The sequence below is a fragment of the Scylla paramamosain genome, chromosome 21 (genome assembly GCF_035594125.1).
Source record: "Scylla paramamosain isolate STU-SP2022 chromosome 21, ASM3559412v1, whole genome shotgun sequence".
In the NCBI taxonomy this organism is placed as follows: Eukaryota; Metazoa; Arthropoda; class Malacostraca; order Decapoda; family Portunidae; genus Scylla; species Scylla paramamosain.
The window spans coordinates 9,825,214-9,833,266 of NC_087171.1; the positions used below are offsets into that span (position 1 = coordinate 9,825,214).

The following is an 8,053-nucleotide window of genomic DNA, read 5'->3' on the forward strand; positions in this document are numbered from 1 at the left end:
GAGAACAGACTTGGCATGGTTCCGGGCAGAAATATAAAGTGCATGAAATTCTGGTGATGGAAGGCTAAAGTACTTTTTGTGGGCCACCTCTATATCATGTACAGCACGAGAATAGGTTGTGTTAAAGCAGGGTTTGGAAGGTTTAGGTCGAGAAAAAGAGTGAGGAATGTACGCCTTAATGCCAGACACTATCACCTCTGTTATGCGCTCGGCACACAGAGACGGGTCTCTGTTACGGAAGCAGTTGTTATTGCAAGGAAAATCAGCAAAATACTTCCTCAGGAGATATTTTTTTGTATATATATATATATATATATATATATATATATATATATATATATATATATATATATATATATATATATATATATATATATATATATATATATATATATATATATATATATATATATATATATATAATGACCAGCTAAAAGATGTTAACAATTTCAGCTATATGTGAGAATTGTTGTTCGTACAAGATAATAAGCAGGACAGCGAAAAGGTCGCCAGACTAAAGAAATTTAATAAACATCCTGCACCACTATTAACAGATAAGAATGTTCCCATTAAATAAAAGACGATCATATATATAAATATGCTAAGGCATGTACCACTGTATGGACGAAGACATTGGACATGACTAAGAAAAGAGAATCCAAGGTTGTGACTGCTGAAATGATGGCAGTAAGACTTGTAATGGGAATCACTAGAAGACACAGTCTAAGGAGTAAGAGCATGAGAAATCACCTGGAGGCAGAAACGGTTATACGAATACAGGTCATAGAAAGGCACAGCATGAGATGTTTTGGCATGTAAAAAGGAATGGAAGCAAATAGAAGCCCCGGGAAGTATTTGAAATGGCAACGAGCAGGAAGCAGACCGCTAGGAGGATCCTGAAAAAGATGGCTAGACTGTGTACAAGGCAACTAGAAAGTAAGAACAACAACAGTTGAAGACATTAACCGATAAAAACTAAATGAAAGAACAGGTGGGAGAGGTCTCATGCTTTAGTCCTGATGATTCATCTCGCCTGGTTACTCTTAAATAGCAAGTGGCGGTGGTGTAGTGGTAACAAACAAGCTGGTTTCGCAAGCGAGACAGCCTGACCTAAATTCCTGGAGTCTCACGATGCTCTTATGCAAAGCCTCCTTATGGAGCCGTATTCGTACCTAGAACGAGCTCTTCGTTTTCTGAGGAAATGATTATAATGCCGCTGAAGCTTGAATGTCTCCCTTAATGACCCAGTGCGTACTCAATGGGTATTAAGCTTTAGAACAGCATAACATAACGTACCTTGCTTCTATAATGTATGTGAGGAGTAAACCTCATTTGCCACTACTAGTAATAGTAGTTAATAGTAGCAGCTGCAGCAGTAGTAGTAATAGTATTAGTGATAGCAGCAGCAGCAGCAGCATCACCAACAGCAGCAGCGGTAGCAATATTGATAATAATAGTTACCTGAGATGTAAGTGGTGCTGGAAACAGCGTTTGGTACTGGCAGGAAACGATGTCTTGTTTTGCAGAATGTGTTTCAGTACGTAGAAATTGTTTTGTGCGAAATCAATTTCCGAGATATTTCCCGTGTTCGCTGGTGTGTCTACTGTGCTATTCTGATAGTTTTCAGTTTTGTCGTCCTCGTCCTCGTCGTCGTCGCCGTCGTTGTCGTCGTCGTCGTCGTCGTCGTCGTCGTCGTAGTTGTAGTAGTAGTAGTAGTAGTAGTAGTAGTAGTAGTAGTAGTAGTAGTACTGCTGCTGCTGCTACTGCTGCTGCTGCAGTAAGAGAGAGAGAGAGAGAGAGAGAGAGAGAGAGAGAGAGAGAGAGAGAGAGAGAGAGAGAGAGAGAGAGAGAGAGAGAAACTTAACTGATACACTCTAAAGAAGTGCTGTCTTGAAATTAGTATTTCTCTCTCTCTCTCTCTCTCTCTCTCTCTCTCTCTCTCTCTCTCTCTCTCTCTCTCTCTCTCTCTCTCTCTCTCTCTCTCTCTCTCTCTCTCTCTCTCTCTCTCTCTCTCTCTCTCTCTCTCTCTCTCTCTCTCTCTCTCTCTCTCTCTCTCTCTGTTCTATTCCATTAAAACAAAGAAGACTAAGAGGCGACCTGATACAGGTATTTAAAATCATCAATGGCATTGATAACATGGACTCTAGTAAATACTTCACGATAGATTTTTTCAAATTACACCTGAGGAAACGGTTGCAAAATTGTTGGGAAATCCTTCAAATCTCATGAATTAAAAGATATTTTTTTCCATCGTGTAGTTAATCTATGGAATGGGCTTCCTCGAAACGTGATAGACTGCAGCACCGTAGAGATTTTAAACACCGTCTTGACAAATATTCTGCCTCTTGCCCGTGGCTAACAGCATTTGTTTGTTAGAGGTTAATTTCCTTGCCTTCAGGAAATCGGGGCACCTCATTTCGTCTATTTTCTTCCTTTCCTATAAAATTTCCTTCGGGTTTTTCCTTTTCTAACCCCGTGAGGTATTTATTTCCGACCTGTTTTCCCGTACGGCTTATGCCGGAGGGAGTGGAGGATGTGGAGAAAGCCATCTGCTTTGCTGTCCTTTTCTTCTACTATCACCTTAGTAATCCTAGGTCAGGTCACCTCGTGAGGACCGCAAGGTCTGTTGTGGCCTGTTTTTCAGTGTAACTCTATGTAACTCTCTCTCTCTCTCTCTCTCTCTCTCTCTCTCTCTCTCTCTCTCTCTCTCTCTCTCTCTCTCTCTCTCTCTCTCTCTCTCTCTCTCTCTCTCTCTCTCTCTCTCTCTCTCTCTCTCTCTCTCTCTCACTCCTAAACGTACGTACAGTTGGCTCTTGAAGGTGAACCTCGAGTATTGAGAATGTAATCTGGCCGAGTTATTGCGCCACCACGAAGCCTTATGGGACACAACCCTCGTCGTGGGCGTCACTGTGTGTGTGTGTGTGTGTGTGTGTGTGTGTGTGTGTGTGTGTGTGTGTTTTAAAGATGTATCATAAAAGAGAGAGAGAGAGAGAGAGAGAGAGAGAGAGAGAGAGAGAGAGAGAGAGAGAGAGAGAGAGAGAGAGAGAGAGAGAGAGAGAGCTACTTCATACATTAACTTCTACTAATACTGTTAGTTTTATTTCACTTTTGATCTACATATGCAGCAGCCTTTGCACTCTCCGTTGCCAGCTTGGGGAGATGATGCGCTTTTAAAGGAGTATGTACGCAACTCTATGACGCTCATGCCGCTTGTCCGTCTCCCCTTAACATGAGACCTAACATACCTCCCAGACGTGATGGCAGCGATCCTAAACTAATGACAGTTTTATGAGTGGAGAAGTGGAAAGGGAGCTGCAGACATTTTATAGCTAGCCATTAAATATACTGCGTGTTTCAGAACCATCCGTCTTAACCGTTTGACTTTCATGGCCTCTTCTAAAGCTTAATAAAATAGTATAATGGATGTTTAGGGAAGAATTTTGAACAACATTGTGAACTGAAAAGAATGATCGGGTGTTTCAAAGCTTTTGGTGGCTTCATTTGTGCCTGGTGAGACTATTTAGGGTTTCCTGAATAATAAGTGTGATATAAATATTCTTTGTCATGGGGTAAGTGGACACCAGCTTCGGGCAACCAGGCACCGATGACGTATCCTTTTTATCGGACCGTTGTTTTGAGTGTGAATTACGTATTTTCTTAATGACGGGTATGCAGTAGTCGAGAATAAGTGTAATTGTGCAGCTCACACCATATGCAGTTTCCATCCCTCTCATGTATTGCGCAACATCGTTCATTATCATTAAATGTAAAAAGTTTTCCCTTTTTAATATTTGCAAGTTCTCAGAATGTATTTAAACTTTGTTTTTTTAAAGTTGAGTTCATGAGAAAAATTAACGTCTCTCTCTCTCTCTCTCTCTCTCTCTCTCTCTCTCTCTCTCTCTCTCTCTCTCTCTCTCTCTCTCTCTCTCTCTCTCTCTCTCTCTCTCTCTCTCTCCGTTTGTTACATTTGAAACGTATGATTCTCCTCCTTTTTATCCATCACCGAAATGTGTACTTTCGTTACCATAGCAAATACTTTAACAGGTATATAATTACGTACGTACTTTTATTTTTATGCACACACACACACACACACACACACACACACACACACACACACACACACACACACACACACACACACACACACACACACACACACACACACACACACACACACACACACACACACACACACACACACACACACTTACACACACATCACTCGGGTCTATGAAGAGGAAACAAACTGTGTGTTGTAGTTACATGTCAAAGGGGTTGCAGCGAGTGACCGCATACTGAAAGTGCCTGACGGTGAATGCTGGAGGTGCTTTCATGTTGACATCGGGTAATGACTGTGACCCACACAAAGGGGACCCTTCTCTGACTTTACATAAAAAAAAAAAGGAAAGCAGTAATATTACTATAAATTTCATCAAATTCATCTATTTCAACTTGTTCTACGTATAAAGAGTATACATATAGTAAGAAAACTGTCGTAAGAATTATATCGACATGAAGACGACGACGGAAGTTCCCGTCCGTCAGTCACCACCACAACATTCTGTGGTTCTGCCTGCCGACCTGCTTCTATCGAACGCAAAGTCCCTTTAAAACAAGATGGAGAAGTTAGCTGCCATAACAAGGCTGACAGACGGACACATTGTTGCCACTACCGACCACGAGTAAATCACTGTTCATAGCAACGTCAACAATGGATACATATACCCTACAGAATTTACGTCTCACGCAAGTGGTGGAGGGGACAGACATGTTTATCAACACGATTTTGTTTGTGAACATTGGGTTATAAGGAAGCATATTTCGCTGGCGGACAGCCGCGTACTAGGAGACAGCTAGGAACACAACATGCTGTCCACAACATGGCAGAAGACTTGATTTCAGAGATAAATAGAATGTAAGGATGAAATAGTCCCCACAGAGTGTTCAAAGCAGTCCGGCTTTTGTTTGTAAACAAAGAGTACTTACTGTTGTATTCATGAAAAAAAAAACACCATTTTTGGTAACACAAATCCTTGCTATACATTGTCTGTGTGTGTGTGTGTGTGTGTGTGTGTGTGTGTGTGTGTGTGTGTGTGTGTGTGTGTGTGTGTGTGTGTGTGTGTGTGTATGCGAAACACACACACACACACACACACACACACACACACACACACACACACACACACACACACACACACACACACACACACACACACAGACACACACTTCTCTTGCTTATCCACTCTCTCACTTCCACCTGGGCTTAAGCGATATTGCCAAAGTGATCAATTAGAAAAATAAGTGAGGTTATGTATATATCAAATTTCCTAATAACTTTTTTTGCAACTGCAGAATAATATGCTAATACTTTGTGTGTGTGTGTGTGTGTGTGTGTGTGTGTGTGTGTGTGTGTGTGTGTGTTTCGCATACACACACACACACACACACACACACACACACACACACACACACACACACACACACACACACACACACACACACACACACACACTGTACTAGCATATTATTCTGCAGTTGCAAGAAAAAAAAGTTATTAGGACATTTTCTATATACATAAGCTCACTTATTTTTTTTTAATTGGTCACTTTGGTAGTATCGCTTAGGCCCAGGTGGAAGTGAGAGAGTGGATAAGCAAGAGGAAATATCTTATATGAATTTCCTCTTTTGAACTTACGTACTTTCGGTGTTACATGGTTTGCAGATATTCACGGCTGGCGATGCTCCGGATATTGTTGTGGTGGTTTCAGACGAAGTTGTCTCCGATGTACTCACCATATAGTCGTCTTCTCTCTCTCTCTCTCTCTCTCTCTCTCTCTCTCTCTCTCTCTCTCTCTCTCTCTCTCTCTCTCTCTCTCTCTCTCTCTCTCTCTCTCTCTCTCTCTCTCTCTCTCTCTCTCTCTCTCTCTCTCTCTGGTTCTGTTTAGTGATGTTTAGTTTAGTAAGAATTAACGGGGATGTGGGAACACCAGGTCACTAGAGTTTCTATGTATTTACATGATTTACACACGGAGGCAAGACTGCCCACCCGACAAGGAACACACCCGAGCGCCGCCAACGCCCCTCTGCCGGCACTCACTGTTGCCGGCACCTCTGGCGGCAAAAGTTGACATATCATCAAATAACAAGTTTATTTTAAAAGAAAGGTTACAATTAAAGTAATGATAATACTACATAGATAATGAAGAAGATATGTACAATCTCTCCTGTTCATATATCCTCTCTACATTCTCCAGATATGAATATTAAATAAACCTACCTAACATCTACATTCGCCTGACCTCAGCACTCACAGGCCAGGCAGAGACGAGGAGAAAGAGGAAGAATACCTAATAAAATGATGATGATAATAATAATAATAATAATAATAATAATAATAATAATAATAATAATAATAATAATAAAAATAATAACAATAATAAATATAGTAATAATAATAATAACTAGCCCTAACAGTCTGACTATAATTTCATAAATCCGTCTAACACACAAGATAAATTTAAGTAAGCATATGTAGTTTATACAATATTTTTCGTCTAGAATAGCCTATTCATTCATCGGTGGAAGCAGTTATCGTAACTCGTTCAATACGGTGTATATGTATTGTAGCGACGATGTAATACCAAATAGGAAAACAGACTTACAATAGTGCCATCTCTGTGTTCGGAGGATAGCATCAGAAAGACTACCTGTTGGCTCTTTGTGGTTCTGTGGTAGTCTGCCAGGATGAGAAGCCCGTCGGGAATGTAACTGCTGATAGGAAATATGTGTTGACCCTTCCGCTCACGAAAACGGATGAAGCCATGCATCAGGTGCTCATCTCCATCCTCTTTGCATGTTGCTCGCGAGGGCATAAGTGAACTTGTGAAGTGCAGTATAAATAATTCACCAGGATATCGTCAGTAGTTTATAGTGAAATACTGCATGGTAGTGTGGCCGATCTGACGTAAAGAAAATAAATAAAATTGAGACAGATTCGTTCATACAACGTTGGAGCACACACACACACACACACACACACACACACACACAGAGAGAGAGAGAGAGAGAGAGAGAGAGAGAGAGAGAGAGAGAGAGAGAGAGAGAGAGAGAAGGGCGTCAACTCGTCCATTTTAATGAAGCCATGGCAGTATCCACTTTAAAAGCCAACAGCTGACGCACTAGGACAGGGAGGCGCCGGGGAAGTGCAGACCTGGTAGGGATGGGAGGTGTGGGCAAGCGAAAGGGACGGAGGCCTGGTGATGAAGAGACAACTGCGTGCAAAGAGAATCGCTCAGATTTTATTCTACCACAGATCCATGAAAAAAAGGAAAATTTTCTGTTTCATTTTTCATCTTTTTTTTTAATATTTTGTATTTGTATTTTGTTTTCTTCCATCCAAACCAACTGGAGCTACGGTTAGTAAAAAGAAAGAAAACGTGAAAGGAAGGAAACGAAGTGATGGATGGTCCAGAAATAACGACAAGAAAAAAGAAAAAAATACTCATGCCAAGGAGTTAGAAATGGAGGAGGAAAAAATAACGCAACCAAGAGTGAGCGAGGAGAAAATTAGAGTAAAAAAGAAATATAGAGGTTAGTAGAGGCAGGAAATGTAAGAATTCATGAAAAGTGGAGACGATGGACGGAGAGAAAAATGCAGAGACGCACGAAAGTTGAGCATGTGGATGAGTTAGGAGGAGGAGGCGGAGGAGGAAAAAGCACCGGAGGGGGAACTCAATGATGGCTCAGTTTTCCCTCCTGCATCTTTTCCTCGCGGCGCTTCTTCCCTCCCAGTGGTACTGGTCGTGGAAGGGAAACATCAGCGGCATTCTGAAAAGGAAACTGCAGCCATTGCTAATTCAGTGAGCGAAAGGGGTCGTGATGCTGGAAGACTTGAGCTTTATCCTTTTATTTTCGGGTTTTCTTCGCCTTGTGAGACAAGTTTAGGACACTTTTAAGAAATGCAGAGATAAGCTTGCCTGAAGCGTTACTTATTGTCTACACGTTTGGAGAAAATTCTTCGCGTCGGGTACAATGAAAAGTTGAATCATAA

At 41.3% G+C, this 8,053-nt stretch overlaps 1 protein-coding gene and 1 non-coding gene across 2 annotated transcripts in view; both read left to right on the plus strand.

The window, feature by feature from the left end:
• Positions 1–8,053, plus strand: part of LOC135111280 (uncharacterized) — a 156,403-nt gene that overhangs the window by 98,171 nt on the left and 50,179 nt on the right. The window lies entirely within an intron of this gene.
• On the plus strand, positions 5,369–5,483 carry LOC135111338 (small nucleolar RNA SNORA23). The gene has a single exon (XR_010273709.1). It is a non-coding gene; the product is annotated as a small nucleolar RNA SNORA23 (small nucleolar RNA).